Source organism: Lonchura striata, chromosome Z (assembly GCF_046129695.1).
Source record: "Lonchura striata isolate bLonStr1 chromosome Z, bLonStr1.mat, whole genome shotgun sequence".
NCBI lineage: Eukaryota > Metazoa > Chordata > Aves > Passeriformes > Estrildidae > Lonchura > Lonchura striata.
In genome coordinates this window covers 5,250,526-5,273,264 of record NC_134642.1, presented here as the reverse complement: position 1 = coordinate 5,273,264, position 22,739 = coordinate 5,250,526, and the positions used below count along the sequence as shown (strand labels likewise).

The window sequence follows — 22,739 nt, the reverse complement described above, 5'->3', positions numbered from 1 at the left end:
ACTGTGCACATGGTGGAAGGTACCTGTATTTCTCACTCAGCCTCAGGGCAGTCATTAACATGAAGCAGCTTCAGAAAATACCCCTTATTATGCAAACATAATGCACCTAGTGAGGGCTTGGCTCCAGTGAAATTCATTCAGAGCAGAGAAGCTTGGAGGACAAGCAAGCAGATCTTAACAAGAGCAAAACATTTGCTTTCTGTCTGTATTCAGCAAGCAGCTGCAGATTCCCTGTGGCACATTAAAAATGCTCTATTTATACATGCCAACAATACTAGCAAATTCTGGAGCTTGCTGGAGCATCCTCACTATATGAAAACAAACTTGTTTTTTCAGTGACAGAAGAAAGATGTGAAAATGGGAGCTTTCATCATAATCATGGGGGTTATTGCACAACTAAACTGTTCTTCTAAACTACTATTTCCACACAAACAACTAATATGCAATTGTGAAGGCAAGTGTCTTAGCGGAAATAGATCCCTCTGTTACTAAAATGTTGCCTTCTTCCTTTACTGTAGATTTTATTTTAAGAAAATTGAAATGGATAAATTCTTATATCTCTTAATGTAATTTTAAAAGCATTACCATTGTATTAGCTTTTCCTCATATCTGCTTTTCAAATGTAGCTTATATTTTATAGTAGTACCGAAGCTGCAATCAAGGGCCTGTTCTGCTGCCTTCACTTTTTTTTTTTTATACATTGAAATTTTTCTGTTTAGAATGGGTAACATTTTTGATCTCACCTCCTCAGATACATTACACCAAATTTCCATACACTTAATACTTCCAACAAATGGAAATTTTCTTCTTCACCGGTTCACCCAGAACAGATGCTGCATGTACATCTGGCCAAAAGTCAGGGTCTGGAGCTGCTCTCTGATCCCAGTAACACCTTTTCTTTGTTCTTAGTTCTACTCTTCAACAATCTAATCCACTTTTCTTCTCCTTTGTGAACAGATGCAGTCCTTTATGTTTGTCTTGAAATGGTTGGAAAGAATGACCACTTTGGCAACAATACTTCATTGCAGACAGTGATATCCCTAAATTTTTTCTACTTAGGAAAGTGCCCAAAGAACTTAAGTGGTGGCTTTCTGACCTTGTGGGTACAGCCTGGGGCTGCGCTGCAGAGCCCTCTCTCTAGGCTGATATAGATTTCTTTTTTCCTAGAAGCAAACTCAGCTGTGCCTGTGGAAGACCACAGCCCATACTGCAGACAGGCAGAGGGACACAGCAGCAAGACAAGCATTTTGAAAGAACAGGTAATTATGAAGTTGCCAGAACATTTTGCATCTATTTCTGCAATGAAGAAGCCTTTCAGGCACGAACATTGAGAAATCAGGGGAGTTCTTCAATAGCAGCCTGTGAACAAGACTTCAGTGAATTTGAGTATATGGGAGGAGCCTGGATTATTCCACTATTTGAGCTAAGTGGTGATAAAAACTGGGCACAAGGTGAAAAGATCCATTTGTAAGATTAGGCTTAATAAATCAAATTCTGGGTTTATTTGAAAGTTGTCTTGAAGCTCATTTTTTTAGCTAAAGCAATAGCCATATACTTTAGGAGGAAATACTTTCTCTTTCACCTTCTAATAGTTGATTTGCACTTCAAATCAATAATTCAGATTTAATTCAGCCTATCATACCTAATTAACTTCTTTATATTGAAGACCAGGTCTGAATATGTGATATGCTTTGCCATGTTGAGGGCTGGCTGTTCAGTCTCATGGTTTTTCCTAGCTAGTTTTATCTGTCATAGCACTTCCCTTTTCCTTCATATGCCTATGCATCTTCCTGAAAGATTTTCCATGGAAGGCTCTCACAAGCACTTAAAAATTCAGATAGATTTTATCTATCCGGTCCATTTAACATGTTTGTATTATGTGGCACAGTTTTCCTACATGGAAATGGATAGTTTTTGTTTCAGATTATTTCATATCAATTATTATTATTTCATCCTGAGTGGTTTTGTAACACATTAGGCTTCAATGTCCTGAAAGCAGACTGCTCACCCTTTCTTTTTCTTGGAAAAGGAAAAAAAAAAAGACAGTTTTCTGAGAGCATGGAAACATTCCAGCAATGTTTTTTGATAACTAACGATGTTTTTTTGCTAACATGCCCCCTGAACATTTACAGGAGCAGTACAAACAAAAACATCTTTAGAAATAGTATTGCTTGAAATTCTCTCACAAAAGTGGAATGTTTAAAAATTATTTTTAATTTATAATTGATTTTGAGTTTTATTCCTGGCAATTGATATATTAATACGTACAGAAATGGGCAGAGCAGCAAAACTGAAACAGAAATATGAATTCTGTTGAACTCACTAGCAAAATTAAAATACTTGATGTCTTTTTTTTTGCAAAAAATCATTACCTAGAAACCCTTACCCAACTCTAGTTGTTGGAGAGGATGGCTCTATGACTCTGAAAATATAAAGCATTTCTCGCAAATATCTCTTATTTTTGTTGAAGTACACCAGATTTTGAAAAAATGCCTAAATAATTTTTTGTTTTAATCAATTCTATCAAGAAGTAAATTGCAAGACACAAAATCTATTCCAATTAAGGTGACCATTGATTAAAAACTCAGCTCTATGCTCCATGAGGGATTAAAATCTTGACAAAAATGTGATGTTCCCACTAATTAATATGGGGTTTTCAGCTTTTACTTCATTGTTAATTTCAAGTATTCCTAAAGAGGCTTTGGCTGAGAACTGAGACTCTCTAGACATGTGAGTATGCTAAGCAGGCTGTGTTTTGGGAGACAGGCTGAAAAATGCCACTCCTGTCCCATAAGATAGTGTTGCAAAGTGGAGAACCTCATTGCAAAACTCATTTTCTGCTCAGCACCAGATGTCAGCAGAGCTTTAGGTAGCTGGCTCACTGTCTAGCTTTTCAGCATGTATGTGAAACATAACATACTATACCAGACCTACACTTACATGACAACCTCTTGGTTAATTACTAACATGTGAGGAATTGCTGCTCTCTGTCCTTACCCAGATGTCCTCTTGTGTCCCAGGTGTGAGCAGCGCAATTCTTTGTGCTGCACACTTCCATCCTCCTGCTTTGCTTCCACAGAGATGGCTCAGGCACAGTTGTTAATGGCTCTCTCTGCAAGAGGCATTCTGCTGCCAGCAAACTCACCCAACAGCAAGTAATGACTGCTTTTTTTGTTTGGTTTGGTGGGTTGATCCTGGGCAGCAGCTAAGCTCCCTTCCAGTCACTTCTCACTGCAGCTTCCCAGTGGGATGGGAGGAAAAAGCAGAACCCAAAGCAAATCAAAAAAGCAGTTATGGGTCAAAGTGAAGACAGTAATGGGTCAAAGTGAAGACAGTAAAGAGGAAAATTATGGAAGAAAGCAAGTGATGTAAAAGCAATTCCACACCTGCCCAGGAGCAAAGTGGTGCCCAGCCTACACTTGGCTACTTACAACAAGACTTGCCTCCCCTGGTTTTCTTGCAGAGCATAATGCTGTGTATTATGAAGTATCACAATTTGTCTTCTAAATTAGAAAATAATAATATGTACACATATGAAGTTATCGCTGTCGAGGCAGGATGGGAATGAGGAGAACTCTGATTGAGAAGGCTGTAACAGTAAAACTCCTCTTTATTCAAAATACACTACTCTTTTATACAGAGCTCCACAAGGACCAAATCCATTGGTTCTGAAGTGAAAACAACCCACCAGCATTGGTGCAGAGTGCTTGATGCATAGTGATAGAACTTAACTATAAACAATGTGAAAAACAAGAGAGATAAAGAATTATTTACATTTTTTCCCAGCTCTGTCCCAGGCCTCTGCCTGGACAGAAACTCTCAGTTTCTTCCTTTGACTGAATCTGAGTCCCACATAAAGTGTTTGCACTCTTTTATTATTAAAACTGCAAAAAGTATTGCACTGTTTCCCTTACAATTCTGCTTGTATAGGTCAAGCAATATAGTTAGCTGAGACTAATCACAGTTGAGCCTCTAAGGAGGCAGAAAGACAGAAGGACAGAGTCACGTGCTCTCTGAACTTAGGCAAGTGATATCAAAATAGAACCTGACAGGCATGATAATTTCAGACAACAAACATCTTTGACTAGTGTATAATATTTTTTTTCAAGAATATAATGCAGTTTTCTCAAGCATTGTATGAGATTAAAGGCTCTGTATAGAATCATGGGAGCATTCTCAGTTCCACTGAAGTCCTTAGGGGCCTGATGCAAGTCTTTGCTGATGCATGCAAGAACCTTGCCCAGCTGTGAATTTAACTCCTGTTGTATAAAGCACTCTCAGTCCCATTATAAACCAATGTTGTTTTAGTTTCAAAGAAAGTGACAGAAGCAAAAGAATGTTTCTGCATTTTCCCTGTATCAAAGGATTTTAATGTAACTGAAAATTATTTTGTTTTGTTTTCCAGATATTTGCACTCTTATTTATATTTAGATGCTTTCTGTGGGAGAAAAAGAGTGACATTACAACATAAAGGCTAGAAGCATGGGTGCATTTCTCTGCTTCAAAGCAGTCAGAGGGAAATCATTATGTAGTCAAACATGCATACTGAAAGGCAGTGAATCCAAATCTCCATGGATGGGAAACCACACAGTGTTTACTTGACATGAAGGCTTTAGGGAAAAAAAAATAACATACCAGGAACAAACTTTGAGGAATTAACTTATACAAACTCACGTAAGCACAGTAAATAGGACAGATTTTCATCAAATGTAAACATTTAAGTATCATATTCAAGCAAAAAGATAGTGGGTTTGGTTCCCCTAACTATTTTGTAGCCAACAAAAGGAACAAACATGACAGGTCCAGTTGCTCCCTCAGTTGCACACAGCAGGTCAGCTTTGCTTCTTGTCTCCTCTTACTGTTGCCATTAGTCATTAGAAATTTGCCTTTGATGGAAATAGTAGAAAATGCCTCTTTTTTCTTCTTGGAAGTTTATTTTTTTTCTGCTTCTCCTCTTGCTGAAGCATGTCAATAAGAGGTGCTTGTTGGAGGGAGTTTTTCTGGTTGGTTTTTTGTTTGTTTCTTTGGTAGAGGTTCAGGGATCTTTTGGGGTTTCTTTCAAGGAGACACCCATCTTTTCTAAGTTGAATTCAGTGCTAACAATATATATGAGCAACTCCTGTGTATGTGTTAAAGGTGTGAAACTGCCCTTTTCCTTTTTCTGTAGGAAAATAAATAAGGGGATAAGCTGTTGCTGAACTGAGTTGCATGGAGAGAAGAGAACATTTAGTGTTGTCACAATTTGAGAAGACTCTTGTCCATTGTTTGGTTTATGGATTTATGGATTTCCACCTCCAGCAAAATTAACAAGAAAACATATTATTTTTTGTGCCATTGCAATATATGCCTCAATCTGAAGAACACTTTTGGAAGACTGTGGTCTACCATGGTACCATATTCACACATGGACTTGAAATGAGCAGGAGTTTCCATTCTTGCCTGCTCTACATCAGTCCCTTTGAAAAGTGATAAGCAGGTCAAAAGTGCTGCAAAACTTCAAAACCAGAACAGATACTTTGGAAACTGCACTTCTACAGCACAGTATTCTTACAGTGATATCAATGTACAGGAAAGGTGGGGATAAGTTTAGATTCTCAAAAGTGAGCCGTTGTTTTGTGGCAGCTATAAAAACAGAATGTGTGTTTGCTTCTCTATTGCAAAAGAATAAAATAATACTAGCATGTTGTCTCTTTTAGTAGTGTAAAATGTTACATCTGAAAATGAATTTTTTTTCCATTTTGCTATGGGAAAGGAAAACACAACATGCTAAGGAGAAATGACTCTCTCTGTTGCATTTTGTTCTGTAATCTTTTAGAGTAAGAGCCTGTGCATCCTGGACCAAGCAAATAAGATGTCTTTGTCAAGGCAAGCAAAAATACTTGGATTGGAGCTCCAAAAATTGACAATTTGTTGAACCTGACACTTCTAGGATTCATGTCCAGTGGATTATCTTTAGAGGGGATATGGAAGTACACATGGGTGAGACTGCTGATTGCTCTGCAAGGGGCCTCACTTGAGACAGAGTGCTTCAAGCAGTCAAAACTCTCAAGTGTCAACACTTTCCAAGGTGCCCAGGATGCTACCAGAGCGGAACCCTCAGTGCTAGTGAAAATATGCAATGGTCTTGGCTGAGCTTTCTCTCCCAGCTCAGGGGCAGCAGGAACTCCTAAGGGTTTGAGATGAAGCCACCAGAGGGAGATCTAAGGCTGCAGACATTTGAGCTGTGCCATCTGCTGTCTGCTGGTAACGCCCTCATCACCATCTGTGTTGCCATGTCAAAGCTGAGTCAAACTAATTATTGTGGCAAACAACAGCACCATTAGGCCACCAACACTTGCCAAAGATTAACACTACTAGTTTAACCTTGCCTCTGGCACAGCCAGTGCATGTAATCCCAGGGACAAAAAACCGAGAAAACCCAAAACCAACACAACCCTAACCAAACAAACCCAAACAAAATACCACCCAACAAAACAGCACTCAAACAGAATTCTTGTTGTTGTTTTGCAGATCTATGCAGCCTGTTGGAGAAGTTTACAAATTTGTTTTATACCTATTACTGCCCTATTTGCTTCAAACTGAGATCCAAGAAAACATTAAGTTTCTGCAAATATTTTGGCATGGGCCTTTGGAATAATTCTAATGAAGCTCAGCCTTCTGGGTGTTTTTCTTAGAGTGTATTGCAGGGAATTCATGTTTTGAAAAAATTCCATGGAACATTTCAAAGTCAATTCTACATTCAAAATAATCCTCCGAAAGCAAGGATACAGACTACAACAAAAACATTTAGTAAACTGATCATAAGAAGCTGATTCAGGCAAACTCTTTCTTAGATTTTTGTTCACTACGGATGTTCTTTGTCTTTTTATTCTTTGTCTTTTTCTTTTTTATGTCATCCCTAGACCATTCCTAATCATAGTGTAAAATGAGGAGGCTAAATATAATAATGAAGTAAAATAGGTGATAGGAATAAAGTAACAAATAAATAATAAATATAGTAGCAATGAAGTTATAAGCAATAAAGTAAATGCAGCTGCTTGAAAAACCCAAGCTACAGTTGTTAGTAAAGATTTCTGCTCTGGACCAGAATGAAAACAAAACCCAAAATATGACAAAGTTAATGTGAAAAAATGTTGAACTATTTTGACAATTTTCATTTTAGTAATTCCAAATGAAAGTCTTTTCAGGCTGCATCAGCAACAAATTGTACTCCTGATGCCTTTTCCATTGTTGTCTCCTTTCTAATCCTGCTGTCTGACTATGGGAACCCCTTCGATAATACCTCAATTTGTCCGTGATTTTAAATTATCCTGTCTGTGTTAGAGATTAAGAAAGAAAAAGACACAAAATCTTGGAGTTAGAACCTGTGACTGGCTGGTAAATAACCTTGTCATATGGGATACTAAGGGGAAAAGGAAACCTATGAACAAGATAGGCAGAAACACAAAAATGACAGAGAAATGTAACTGTGATTAAGAAACAAATATGGCTAATCTCAGTTATTGATGGGATAGCAATAAATTTGGAGGCACAGTGGGGCAACTGATAAGGATGCAGACTCAAAGGATGCAGGATGCTGGAGAGGCTGATGAGACTTGGCAGTTGCTGAAGATTCATGGAAGGAATAGGGTCAGACAGAAAAGGGTGTAGGAGGAACTAGGTGCCTGTAAAATGAGATTGGTCACCATGTTGGTGACATGTCATGTTGACTGTTATGACACCTGATTACTACAATCTCTTCTAAATTCTTCTTACATCCTTTCTTATCTAACTGCATAGTCACTGTCTCTGTCTCATGTGCATGACTGCTGCAAGGACTAAGTACCAGCTACTGGGTGAACTGATGTGATGAATTTGGTGCCAGCAACTGGATTTGAGCCAGGAGTTTTGGTGCCCCAGACCTGTAAAGGCAGTCACCTAAGTGAGTGGGGTGTCAGTGCCAGTCACTGGGGCAGAAAGGGCTCTTGGCCACCAGTCACTGGGGTTGAAGCAGTGCACGTCTGAAAAGCCATTGGACTGATGTCATTCTGTTGCCAGAGAAGAGTACAAAAAGCAGAATCCATGTGTTTCTTGATTCACCACTGTAGCACTAGGTCTTGGAGGGCTTGAAATTTTGTGAATACTTAGATTTCTCTAGGGAAAACTGGCTGACTCTCCTTTTTTCTCTTGGCTATTATGTATACATGGATGCACACACACATGGGCTCACACACACACACATGCTTTTACCTGCATACATAATACATTTTATGTTCCCACCTAAAATAGTGAAAGCATGGCACACGTTTGTTGCACTCTGAACACTGTCTCCTATAACCTAAGGAATCCTCTGCTTTTGTGCTGCTTTGAAGTTTTGCTGTAATTGATAACTGATGTGGCCGCTTCACTCTCATGAAAGCATCTTAAAAAAAACCAACTCTGTAGTTTCGTGCCTCAGATATTTTTGCATTCCAATAATGCTTGGTGTTAACCACATATAGTTGGAATTAAACTTTTTTTTTTTTGGTAGGTGTTGAAGATGGTCTGATGGTCCTGCTCCTTGTAAGTGTGATGAAAATAGTGTTGAGTACATAGTGGTTAACAAAAGAGACAAATAATTAAGATCTTATGGACTTAAGCCTTCTTTAGGGCTGCTAATGGGAGAATGGAAAAATTTCAGCCTGAAGGATGCTGAATGGGGTGATAGTTCAGTGCTCTCAGATACTGAGCATCTCTAAAGATCAGCATATTTCCCCCTTCACTGAAAGGAGCTGTCCATAAGGACTAGGCAGTTTTTCTGAGTCAGTATACAGCATGGCAATTATCAACTATCAACACATACTGAAGAGCATGGCAAGAATTCCCCCTGTGCTGCTGCTGCTGCATCCTAAGCTTTGTCACCAAGTGTAAACTTACAGAGAGACACAAGACAGCACCTGCTCAACTTCTGCTGTTTCTGTTTCGCCCCTACATGAGCTGTCCGTAGATCCTACAAAAGGGCAGAAGGAATGGAAGTCTAGTCCTGCAGTCTACCAGTGCTGACCAGCTTGTTGTGAGGGTGATTGGACAATCTTTGGTCATGGCTGGCATGTATTACAAAGAACTTCTAGTAAAATACAGACATTCCTCTGTGTAGCAGGCCCGAAACTTAGAAATGGAAGTAAAACAGTCGTTTTCTGGAGTTTGTCGTTGTCTGGAGTTTGTCTGATCTATGCTGTCAGCATGCACTTACATGAGTTACATGGCATTTTGAAGTTTCAAAGTTGTTCTAAGCATAAATCTGTTTAATTATGCAGAAGCCTTGTCAGCTCTTCATAAAACCCTTAAGATGCAATAAGCTTTGTCAGGATCTGCTTCTTGTTATCTGCTCAACATTGCTGATCAAACAAAAGGCTTGCTGAGCTGAACCACTAGAGCTGGCACAAAAGCTGTGGCTTCCTTGTCAACAAGCAGTGCCACAGAAAGGCACCTGGGGGGGTCCTGCTTGATGGCAAGTTCATCATGAGCCAGCAGTGCCCTATCAGACAGGAGGACCAGCTCTGTCCTGGGGTGCATCAGGGACAGCATCACCAGCTGGGCAAGGGAGGAGATTGTCCTGCTCTGCTCTGCAATGGGGAGGCTTCACCTCAAGCGCTGGGGGCAGTTTTGGGTGCCACAATATAAGGAAGATATTCAACTCTTAGAGATCATCCAAAGGAGAGCAAAAAAGATGGTGATGCACCTTGAGGGGAAGTTGTGTGAGGAGTGGCTGAGGTCCCTGGGTTTGTTCAGCCTGGAGGAGACTGAGGGGAGACCCCATTGCAGTTACAAATTCCTTTTGAGGGGAAGAGGTGGGGCAGACACCGAACTCTTCTCTCCTACACCCAGCGACAAGATCTGAGGGAATAGCCTGAAGTTGTGTCAGGAGAGGTTTAGGTTGGATATTAGAAAAAGATTCTTCTATTTGAACAAGCTCCCCAGGTTAGTGGTCACAGCACCGAGCCTGACAGAGATCAAGAAGCATTTGGACAATTCTCTCAGGCACATGGTGTAACTCTTGGGGATGGTTCCATGCATGGCCAGGAGTTGGACATGATGGCCCTCATGGGTTCCTTCCAACTCAGCTTATGCTGTGATTTTATGAACCAGAGATGAAATATGCATGTACTGAAGCCTCGGAAGTTGTACTGAGTATTTGCTTCAATTTTGCTGTCTGCGTGAAGCTATGTGGGGATTTCAATAAAAGCCACAGGAAGAACCATTTACATGATCCATGCTTCTTGCTATACAGATGTGATGCAACCATTCTTTCTAGTTGCTCTTGTTAACTATGCCTGCAAAAATCAAATGTAGCCTTGTTTTTTAGTTAGTTTTTTTTTTTTTTTTCTCCAGAATAAAACCCTGAGTGAGGAAGATGCTTAAGCACATGCTAAAGTACAGGCTGAAGTGCTTTGAAAATTTGTGGGTATAAGGACATGTTTAACTATCAACACATACTGAAGAGCTTTCCTAAACTGAGACTTTTCCCTAGAATAGTAATTACTTAGATAGCAACTGTTAACACAAGCTTAGTGATGAATTTAATTGAATTAGTGAACCCAACTGGAATTAAGGAGAGAAATTATTTTTCATTTTATGTTTAAAATGTGGATATTTGTGAAAAGAAAGAAAAGCAGCATTTTCTTATACAAAGGGGTCACTTCCTGCTGTTGTTAAATATTTTGAAATGTAAACATTAGTTCTGTTATTAAAATGACTGGGTGTGACATGGGAATTTCAAGAAAACTAGATATTAAAATCAAGGCATCTGATCACATAATAAAGGTGAATTTAGGTCATTAGCCAATGGTCAGTTAGGATGGTCTGCTTGCTAGGGGAGAAATTAAATGATACAAAGGGAAGTTTTCAATGCATTGCTTTTCAGAAAGCCAAAAATTATCAACAAGCTGTACTGTCTAGAAATATCTGAGTTCCAATCACAGATTTCAGAGCAAATCAGGCCTCTTTGTTAGGCACTGCTCAAATTAGGGATGCATTGAAGTAATCAGTATTCTCTTCAATACTTTTTTTTGAAAATTGTTCTTTGTTTTTTCCCTTCATTTTCATTGCTGAGGACTTATTCAGGAGCCTGATACTGAAGTGTATTTATTGGGAAAGAGGCAGGAGATTTCTTCTTGTACTGTGAGTTCAGATACCCATATACCTGATTGTAATATGCCACTGGTCAAAGCTGTCCACCTGCACTTTAGATTTTAGATTTTAGATTTTAGATTAGATTTCAAATACAGTAAAAACTGGTAAGTGAGCATGGAAAAGCTATGCACTGGATTATTGGCCTAAAACATCCTTGGAAAATTGGCAAGAGCTCAGGGTCCAAGTGTTTTGAAAAGCAATACAAAGTCTAGCATGGTACTGGTTACTAGTCATGTCCCTCTGAAATACTGGCACTGTGGCCAAAAGTGCTTAATGTCTTTACTAATGATTTGTATGATGGATCAGAATGTGTTCCCAGCAAGTTTGCAGATGCTCCCAGACCAAAGGAAATGTCAGATACACTGGAGCAGAGGAATGGTCTTTAGGGGGACCTTGACAAGCCAGAGAAACGGGCTGATGAGAACCTCCTGGAGCTAAGCATCAGCAAATGTCAGGTTTAGTTTGTGTTCCCCAGTGCATCTCAAGACAGACATTGAAACTATGCAGCAAGTTTGGTGGAGGCCACAGACACAGAGGAGGCTGGAGGATGGCACAGGGCAGGAGGGGCAGCAAGAAGTGGCTTTTTCAGCTTGGGAGTGAAAGGGAGTTTATCTGGCTGTCATCAGGTCCTCTGCGGCAGAGCACTGAAATAATAGACTCGTCTCAGGGATGCACCAAAGGCAAAAGACAGTCACTGCAATATAGAGCTCTCACAGAAGATTAGAAGATACCCATCTTTCCTGGGAGGGTTTCCAGTGCCTAGGCAGGGACACTCAGTCAGGCTGAAGGTTCTCCACTTTTGGGCACCTTCCTGATTTTATAGCCCAAAGAAAACAGACGAAGCGTCATGTTGGCCCACCCGTGAAGAAGGGAGGAATCTATGAGCGAGCAGATGAGGGTTTCACTTAAAAGTGAGAAATCTGGATTCTTGAGCGAGCTCTTCCAAGACAGAATCTTGCCGTTAATGTTTTTTCTGTTGCTTGCCCCCTTACCCTAGAAGCTGCGCAGAGACAGGAGCTCTTGCCCTGTGTGCGTGCTTTATGTTGAAGTAACTGGGAGCGTGAGGCCCCTGCCCAAGCCCGAGCCTTGGTCAGGCACAGCTCCGGCGCTCTTCTCCGCGATCTGCCCCAGCTCATCGCACCTCACCTGCGAGCAGCGCCAGGCACCTCCATTTACCAGAGCACCGCGCGCCGTGCACGGCAGACGAGAGACGCCAGAACGCGGCGGGGAAAGGCGCCGCCCGGCCGGCGCAGGGGCGAGAGCCGCGCTCAGGCCCGCGGGGGCGGGCGGCGGGCGGGGCGGCGGCCGGCACCATGTGGCCGCGGCTCCCCGCCCTCCCGCTCTGGAGCTGCGCGGCGGCGGCGGCGGCGGCGGCTTCGGCGGGGCGGCCGGGGCAGGCGAGCCGCCGCCGCTGCCCTCCGCATGGAGCCGCGGCCGCCCGGCGCCACCGCCGCCGCGCCGAGCGGGGCGTCCGCGGCGCCGGGGGCGGCGGGCGGCGGCGGCGGCGGCGGGGCGCCCTGCGGAGGATGTGGTGAGTGGCGGGGGCGCGGCGGTGCGGGCGGTGTGAGAGCGGGCGGCGTGTGCGAGCCGCGCCGCCGCGGGCCCGCGCTGTCCGCGGTGCTGAGGCGGCCGGGCGGGCGCGGCCCCGCGCCGCCGGCGGGCGCGCAGCGGAGGAAGGAGCCGCTCCTTCCCCGCCGTGAGGGCTGCTCCCCGCGCTGCCTCGGCGGCCGTGGGTGTGGAAATGTCCGGCCGGACCTCCCGCAGGGCTGTTCGTGATGCGGTCACGGCAGAAAGCAGCCGGCAGATGAGCCCACAGGGTGACACAAACAGCGCGGGTACCAGCCCTGGGCTGGCGGTGGTGTTTTCGGTTTGCGGATCTGGACGCTATCTGCTCAACATCTGCTTGCAGCAGACAAGATAAAGTAGCTCCTTGGCACCCCGCAGTTTTGCAAATGGAAATATGTACTCAGTTTTTGCTATGCATTAGCTTAAATGAATTTGAGGTCAGCCAAAACTTAGATGCGTTATGTTTTATATTTTCTTAGTCTTGAGTCACATCATGACTGGCACTGATTGTTGGGGAGCAATATGTCCTTATTGCTAGGAGGAAATACATTTCTTAGAGTGCAAACTTCTCTCAATGTAAAGGAAGTATTTACAATACACTTATTTTCAAGCCTTTCCTTCTTGTAGTCAATATCCAGCCTCTCTTTCCTGCAGGAGCTAAACATTCTCCTCCTGTGTTATCCTGCAGCATTTCTTGCAACAAATATTCTTCATTTCCATAAATAATGAACATACTGTTGCATTTTTGGTATTAATCTTTGAGCCTTTAAAACCATTTCTCGCGCACACATCTGTGTGTGTGTAGGTGTGAGGAAGCCATGCTTTGCATTCAGTTATCCACAGGTCTTAGCTCCTATATATTCTCCTGGACTTAGTGGGAACACAACTCTTCAAACAGTTTGCTGTAAATATATAGCACTTGGAAGATTCTTGATTTTTTTTTTTTTCTGAAGCTGAAAGGAGTTTGCCAGTTTAAAAGGTAATCAGTACTGTTTACTACAGGTGTTACCAGCCAAAGGCTTTGAGAGGAGTCAGATTGTGTGGTCATGAGGCTGTTGTATAATCAGGCAGGTTAGCCATTGGCAACGACCATTCTTTAGCTGCACAGAAGATAGCCACGTGAATTTCTGAAGGTGAGGTCTGTCCACAGACTGAAAGCTGCCACAGGCATTCAGGGCTGTGTAAATGGGAGTCTGTGAAAATCTTGAGTCTGGGAGAGTCATAGCCTGTAACATCTAGACTTCCTTCAGCACCTACCCTTTATCATTCAGTGGAACCTGTATTTCACTTGCTGATGTGTCCCAGGTTGTAAGTCCTAGCTCACACGTGCTAACTTGGCCTTTGCTTTTCTGTTCAATGATATTAGATGAATTTCTAAATTTGTTACTGAGATGAGAATAGTCATTTTGTTTGAGGTTACTTTGAAGAAAATGTTAGTTACTCTTCTTCCCACTATGATGTTGATTGCTTCCCTTTAGACCGTGGGAGAGGAGAAAGGGAAATTTAAGAAAGTCATAATCTGCCTTGCATTCATAACTTTTCCTTCCATTTTGCCTTGTATAAGCACTTCTGCTGGCTTTAGGCAGGCTTCACCATGGACATAAATTTTCTCCAGAGTTTTGAAGGCAGAGGCATAATTCCTGAAGGCTTAGGTTTGTAGGTGTTTTACTGACATGAATTAATCATGCAAATAATTCTAGGGGCTTCCATGCTAGACTGCTTGTCTGACTAGTGACAAGAAATGTATGATGTCTAAGTAGAAACCCATAGAAGCAGATTAACTGGGAGACAAAACCTCAGCAGAGGGATTCAGCTGGCTTTCCTCGTCTCCATGCAGAAGACAAAGTGAGGCATTCAATCCAACACTACTTGTTGCTTATGCTGTAGCCATGTGTCCTCTCATAAATTCTTCAGGGCTGTCAAATGCTTCCCATGCCACAGCTGCAGCAGGGGCAGGAGAGCACTGGCCCACAGCTGGCAGAAGCGGGCTGTGATGTAAAGTAGTAGTGGTATACTTGTTCAAGTACACAAGTACACAAGTCATGCACGCTGTGCAGCCCAGATGTTTGCATTACAAGTACCCTGTCACCGCTTGCCATGTGTTTCACTGTCTCCAAGTACAGATATAATGGGCAAAATTTAAGAATCCCATGAATTAGAACGAGCCAGCTTTGCAGTTGTGGCAGACAGAGATGGCTCTTTCCTTACACAACTGAAGATGTGACGTGTTGGCAAGCCAGGGTGGGTCGGTGTGTGTGTGTGTTGAGTGTGTTGACCACAGGCAGGCACTTTAACTCTTTTGTCATTTCTTGAGACTGTCACAAAGCAATATAATGAGTAATATCTCATTTGTATTTGTGTAGGCACAAACTGAGCAAGGTGCCTAAAATCCATTTCATCTAATGACCAAATGAATTTTATAAGTATGTGAAATGCAGAAGATCTAAAAGTATTTTTCATACATATTCATCAGGTCAAACTTCTTAAGGTTTGCTTTTAAATGTAAGCAACTTAAAAATGCATTTGAAGACCCAAGTTAAAAATAGTTGATTTGCTGTTTGCCTGCACCAAGGAGTCTATTTTTGTTTGCACACAGGCATTTCTGGGGGATGTTTCAGGCCTCCTTTGTAGAAATCCAGCCCCTGGATTTGTGTATTAAATCCTTTTGGTTTGGATAGCAGTCACATTTCTTCCTGACATACAGATGTTTCTAATCCTATAGATAAGAAGGAATACAAAAGTTTATTCTAACCTCTAAACATGTTTTCAGCTTGCTCTTTTGAATAGTGCCATGATTTCATTGTCACTTTCAAAACTGCACCAAAATTCGGGGGAATGCTCATACTTGAAACATCCTTTTAATACTTGACTCTCCTTTGTACTTATGGTTGATAGATTTTCCCAGCACTACTGAAAATAAAACACATTAATAGTTCATTTTTAATGTTTTTATCTATAAACATCATCTTGAGGGTAGCTAAGATTGATTAATGTATCTCTTAAAAATAAAAGATTTGACACTATCTGGAAATACTATTTTTAGAGTTCCTATGCATGTTTTGTTGAATCAGTTCTCATATATGTAGATATTTAAAGCTAAAAATTCTATGTTTAGAATTTAAAAGCTAAATTCTATGTTTAGAACATTATATAAGCAGAAATAGATTCTATGTATTTCTGTGTGTTCAGTATAAATATTTATATGAAAACTGTCCATGTAAAACAGGTATGTGGAGAGAGGATGGATCTCTCTTCAAATTAGTCTGTTATTTTGTAGCTAGCAAGAGAGTTCTGTTTTTGTAATCTGAAAACAGTAAGCCTCAGTTCAGAATCTCTGAAATAATTTCTTTATATTTCTTGGATAGTATGGTTAGTACTTCTTTTTGGGATAAGTACACTGCTGTAGGTCTGGACAATTGAATCTAATGAAGCAGCCTGCCTGAGTGATCCTTTTGGATTCCATCTGTGTTGTTACTGTGACAGCTGCTTGAATTCTGGGGGTTTTCTCCTTTTTTCCCCTCTTGTTTTCAGGGATTTTAGTTGCCTAGCCACTAGATCTGCCAAGATAGAGGGTGGTGTTTCTACGTGGCTTCTGCAGGCTGAAATTTGCTGCCTTGCCAATCTGCCTGTCAATCATCCTAATCACCTCAAATTCTTCAGATGCTAGAGGGCTCCTTTAATGTAAGCACTTAGCTTTCCTGCTAGTCTGGGGCCCAATCCTGCACCCTTGAAAAAGGCAGGATTTTTGATACTGCCTCTGGTACTTGTAAAGTCTCTGTTGTGACAGGGACCTTGCATTGCCAGGAGGGTGCAGCTTTCTCCCGCCTCCCACACGCACTAATGTTTGTGTGCTAAAAATAACACGGCAGCAAGACCTTCCCTTCCTGATGCACACACACATTCTGAGGTCAGTGTTTGGACTGGAATGACTTGTGTGAGGAAGGGGAGCAGAATTTGCCTCTGTTTCTCCTTTGTGCCAGTCAGGCTGCACAGGTGCTTCCATGAGCATTACCAGCAGCAGCAACAATGGCAATTATGGATGGTTTTCGTCCAAAATATTGGATGAAATATATCAGAATATCTCCTTTGCAAGATGTAATTCAAAATACATCTAAATACGAAATGGAATGATTTAAGTCTTTGCAGGGAAATGAAAATCAAGAACTGTGGAATAATTAATTATTTTCAGGCAACCTGGTAACCATTTTCCTTTCCTATAATTTGCTAAGGATTTCACTTTCATGCTTATTAGTAATGTGTTTTGATTGCATTCTTGTAGCAGGGAGGATTATTCATTTGATTGTGAACACTTCTTCTGTCCACAAATAGGACAAAAGATTGTGTAATGCTCTGGAATATCATAGGTATATTGCTGGTCTCATGCCAAGATAATTTTCAGCAATGAGATACATATCTAAATAGAATGCATTATGGTCATTACCTTAATAAAATGTGAGTCATGCACACCAGCACTTTCATTCTTAAAATACTTAATTAAACTGGTATATCTGTTTGCCAATGGATAGAGCATACTTTGGCAGACAAATCTGTTGCTGTGTGGACAAATAGTCTCCAGCATTTTCCCTGAAGCTGTGTGCTTAATTTAGCAATTTATGCGTGAGCTCACTTATGAATGTTTTAAGCATGCTTGCATGATGTACATTATCACTAAGTTTTAACTAAAACTACAGATGTGAAGTGATTGTAAAACGTATTCTGACTTAACGAAGTCCTAGATTATAAATGAGACTGTTGGCTAGGTAAGTTTGTTCTGGATGACAGACAGAAAAACTAACTGCTTTGTATCTAACTGTGTATGTGAAGGTCCTGTAGCTATTGAGAAAAGGTGGCAACTGATAACACAAATTGCTCCAAAACCAGCATTCAAGCTAAGGTTTGAGTAGCAATTTATGACTCAGAAAAACTTTCACATTCTATCTTAAAAAATATATGCATGCTCTGGGAAAATAAAAGGGCAAGTTGAAACTATACAAGCTGTCAGACCATGTCATGCTTGTCTGTGCAGGAGATCAGCAGGTTAGTCAGAAAGAATTTGGGAAGTATTGCATTTGGGGAATACTGTGGTACTTCTGTATTTGAAATGAAATTTCTCACTTGCAGTAAAGAAGCAGTCACTTCGGGGATGTGTAAGGAACATTCAAACATGTCAACCTCTGACAATGACATAAATGCCTGATTAAATAAAAACTTTTAACGTTCAGTGCAATTAGTCCATATATTTCTATAGATTTCAAAAATATTTTTCCAATAATGATTTTTAAAATCAATTCAAAAAAGAACATTTAAAAAGCCCAGATCTCTTCATAGTACTGCATCTTCTCTTCATCCTGCTACCAAGTCTATTACAGTAACAGTCAAAATTAATTTATAATCCACCTGCTTTCTGACAAGAACAGTTGTCAGTTTTTTAGCTGATATCTCTATGTACTTGTTTGTACTGTCTTTGTGTGAAAGAACATTTGGGAGCTGAGAAGAGGAAGGGAATTTGATTCATAACAGGTGAATAGGAACTCAATTAGGTTTGGGTTCAGCTGTCCAAAACATTCAGTCTTTCCTGTAAGGGCAGGGTATATACATGGTGAGTGCATTCTTCTTTCTTCTCAGCTTTCATGTTTGCTAGTTCGCTGTGCAAGGCTGGTGGAGAATGATTGATTCTGCTGTACTTCTTCTATACTGAAATTTGTATAAACATGGAAAATATGTCAACCCCAGACAGCAAATATATTTTGATTTCTTCCATCAGTGAACATCTTCTATCATCAAGTGCATTTTCACAGAATGAGCTGGCAGCTAAAATACTTCTTAAAATGCTTTTTAAAAGCAGCATTTATGTTTGTAGTGATCTTTTTTTAAAAATTATTTTGAAGCACAGAGTTTTATGACCAGCTGCTCTCAAGTATCCATGCTTAGGAATCCAGTACTGCATAGTCTGTGAGCAATTGATACAAGATAAAGCTTGTTGCTCCTGCAGAGTATCTTGCTGGCATGTGTAGCTTCCTTTGTCCTAGAGGTGGGTGGCTTCTTCCATTTTGTGTGTGATAGTGAAGCATCTGCAGTTCCTGCCTGCTTTTTTGAGCCTCTTTCTACATTACTATCAGCTTTTGACAGTGTTTTTGAGATGGGGGAGAGCAAGCTGAGTAGAAGAGGGTTGTGCTGTTGAACCGGCGTTGTTTCACAACGTGCTGAAGAGTCTTATTTCTGCTGCTGGTGGCAGAATAATAGTGGTATCATATTATTGCTAGTTTTCAACACATGCTTTCCTACAGATGGTGGAGATTAACACTGCAGTGCCTGTTGTTTGAGCTGCAGTGCTGAAAACAAAAGGTTTGCCACAGCTGCTTCAGCCGCAGCGAGGCAAGGGCCCCTGGGGGCCTTTGGCAGGATCTGGTCTCTGTGCATCGCTGGCCAAGAACAGAAGTTTATGAACACTGTTCATTTGTTTATTTATGACAGCTGGCTGTTGTCAGCTTAAACATGTTGTGCCCTTGCAGGTCACACATGTTTAAACTTAATAAGAGAGAGCTCCTGCCCTTTCTTTTGTTTTTTTTTTAACTAAATGTTTTGCTGAATTCTATATGAGGTAGGAAAGGTTTTAACTAATGTTTTCTATTAGATGCATTTATTTTGTGGTCAGAAACTTCAAGCACTATATGCAAGTGGATCCTAAAATGTTTGGGCTAAATTGGTTCTCTGATACATTTTTGGAAGTGTCCAAAAGTCCACCATACATGTTTCTGTACTGAACTAAGCAGCAAAATATGTGTTGACTTTCAATGACACAAGAACAGCCCCTGAAGCTATTGTACTAGTTCAGCCTAAATTGCACTGGAAAGTGGTTTGGGATATTTCAGTGAATATTCTGAAATAATGTTTCTCCCTTGACATCTGATAAATTGCATAGCTGGAAGTTTCAGTATGTATGTGTACTCACTTTTAGATCAGATGTTTTGGTCCACTTTATGCACATTTCAAGATGCATCCTTATAAAGTGTAATAATGCTTCAAGAGTAATTAAGATAAGATGTAATATTAACGAAATTTTTACTAGAGGTGTGAAAACTGTCCATTAACAGTGAACTGAAGATTACAGTGGAAATTACTGTAGTAGATGTTCTAGCCTTTTTGGGATTAAATTGCTTATTTAGTTTGAATTAAAAACAAAACAAAACACAATGACATGTTGGAGTGTTTTCCAGATTTTTCTTAAGGTTGAAGTTGTAAACCCTTAGATGATTAATATTTTTTTCAAAACCACAGTTAGATAAGAAAAGTAATAGAAGAAGTGATTGGATCTTATGCTGAAGAGCTGGTATCAAGCTGGTAAATACATATTTCAAAAGATCCTGGGGGTGAATATAAGTAGGTATATATCTTAGCAAAAATATCAACATTTGAGAACAAAGATACATCTTCAATACACAACATAGAAGAATTATCTTTTCCGAACATTTTTGCTGGAAGCTTCATTAGCTGGAAGACTGCTGAATGGGTATGGACATCTGGGCATTGAGCCTTTTTAGTTTGCCCAGTTTCTTGTTAAGAAGTTCTAGGAGGAAGAGGTTGAGTGATTCATAAGTGTCTTTGAAAATCTATCATTTTTTTGCTAAAAGAATTAAAATCAGGAGTGGGCTTCAGGTCCACTGAGTGGACAAAATAAAATTATTATTAATATCTTGACTTTCAGGTAATTTATTGCTACAACACATATGATCCACATTGGTTTGTGGCGAGTAGCAGGTACTGGACTTCTGACATTCTGTCTTCTTCAGCAAGACCTGCTGTGTCATGGAGAAACTTGCAGGAGACACAACTTTCTCCCCACCCTTCAGCGGCTGTGGATATACCTTCAATAACACCAGAAACCACATAAAGCTAAAAAAATTATCCAAACACTTCTTCCTTCCCCATGCATAGAAAAAGCATGCAGTGGCTTGATAGATGCTGTGCTTGAGTGTCTCTGTTCAGCTGGAGTGAGTTTTTTGTCCAATTGTGGTAAATAAAGGTTTTGTCTCTGGCTTGGAGCCACGTTTTCAATCCTTTAATTTACTTGGGATTTTCTTTTGGCAGGACGGGATGTTCTGCTCTGTCTGTGAAAATGTCTTATTTTATTGACAAGTTATGAAGGTCAAGAGAAGCAATCGGTTTGCATTCAGAGACATCATCAGAAGATTAAGAGGAAGGGACCCAAGGAAATAGAAGTAGTCAATTTACAAATGCTAATCTAATTTAAACCTTATGCAGGTTTTTAACTATAACTGGTTGTGCTTTTAATTTTCAATTCTCACATCTTTTAATATATAATTTCTGTTCTAGTAGGCTAAGTTTCTAGTTGCTTCTCAAAATGTTGTCCAGATATGGAATAATGTATAATCTCTTTACAGAGAGAATTGCAGTCAGAATTGATGCTTTTGTCCTGATGGTGATTTCCTGTAGTGATTTTGATCACTAATGCTTCTGACTATATCCACTGATTTTGAGATTTAAATTCTAATGCAAAGTTATGTTTGTGGTCAAATGTTATCTTAACCTATCTTAACTGCACATCCTTTCCTCACTCTGGGTCCCAGGAGATCTGTCAGCTAAAAAAAATCTGTTGTCATCTTTTACTCCCACTGTTACTGGCAGAAGAAGTTTATTTCATACCTCAGAGTTGCCAATGTTTCCTAAATTGACATTGTCAGATAGTTACTTGTAGTAGACAGTTATAAAAGAAAAAAGATAATGGTAAAAAACTGTACTTTTCTTTAAAACTTCCTCTGTTTGGAGATATTTGCTATTTCTGCATCTCTCAAGAAATTCAATGTTTGCTTTAATAATACAGAATCAATATTGGCTGCTGCATTGTGGTATTGATCTAATAAATCCCTTTGATACTAATGTATCTAACTTTTAAGCATTACTTTGTACATTAAGAAGGCTCTCCTGACCATGGTCCAGTTGTAACCATCTTTTTTCACTCTTATTTAAAGTTTACTCTCTTTATAATTTCTCTCAACAAATTAATCTCCTGCGATGGCTTAGTAGCAGATGAATTTTAACATGATGGTGCATCTCCTCTAGTTTTCAGTTCTGTTTTTTTTTTTTCTCATGGCTTTAAAAGATCATGTTTCCATGTTTACAGGCATATTTCAGTTTTTTCATATTTTCTTTTTTTTTTTTCCACTAGCAAAACGTTGAAGCTTAAACCAACTTTTTATATTTAATAGATATTGCAAAGCGGCAATTTGTTATGCAGAATACTACATAATGTTTAGTAACTGGCTAACAGATAATGATTGAACAATTCATGTAACTATGGAGAGAACTATGCAGATGATCTCATGGAAAATGCTTTAGCTTCCCTGTATTATTTAGCACAAGCAAAACAAAGGCAAATGATAAAAATTTTATTAAATACATTACATTTACTGAAACACTGACATACATGTGGAGAAGCAGGAGAAATAGATGTAAAGCTTTTATTTATGCAGATGAAAAATAGATATTGATGACTAGAATCTTGACTGTGCAGGCAGATATTTGATAACCTTAGTTTCTCCTTGCATGTAGCAGAGGTTTTCTGTAACCCAAGACCAGTATTGCAAATTTTGTTTTAGTTTCTTTTTTTTAAGGTTGCAGCTTTCAATGTGATTTTAAATCTGTTTTCCTGGCATATATTCTAGTTTCCTTTCATATATTTTGTGACAGTCTTACAAATCTGGTATTTTTCTCAAGGAAAGTAAAATAGCCATGTTTGTTTTACTTTGAGAATAATGTCTGCCTTAGTGTAGTATATAACATTTCTTTCCTCAAGTGTAGGTCTGATAGGCCTTTTGTTTTAGTTAGATTAAGTCTTCATTGTCCCAGAATGTCAACAGTCTGTCTCCATCCACGCAAGCAAAACTTTTCTGAAGTTTCTTTGGTGATAGAGATGTATGTGTGTGTTTACTTGTCATTGGAATTTCAGTCACTGTTACCTGTAAGAACATGTTGGTGGGTGAATTTGGGGTGCGGGAGCATTT

At 40.1% G+C, this 22,739-nt stretch overlaps 1 protein-coding gene across 1 annotated transcript in view; it reads left to right on the top strand.

Annotated features, from left to right (window-relative positions):
• Positions 1-12,648: 12,648 nt before the first annotated feature.
• NRG1 (neuregulin 1) overlaps positions 12,649-22,739 on the top strand; it is a 442,748-nt gene continuing 432,657 nt past the window's right edge. Inside the window, exon 1 of the mRNA XM_077790064.1 lies at positions 12,649-12,682. The gene's annotated coding sequence lies outside the window, so the exon portion shown is untranslated. The remainder of the gene's footprint in view (positions 12,683-22,739) is intronic.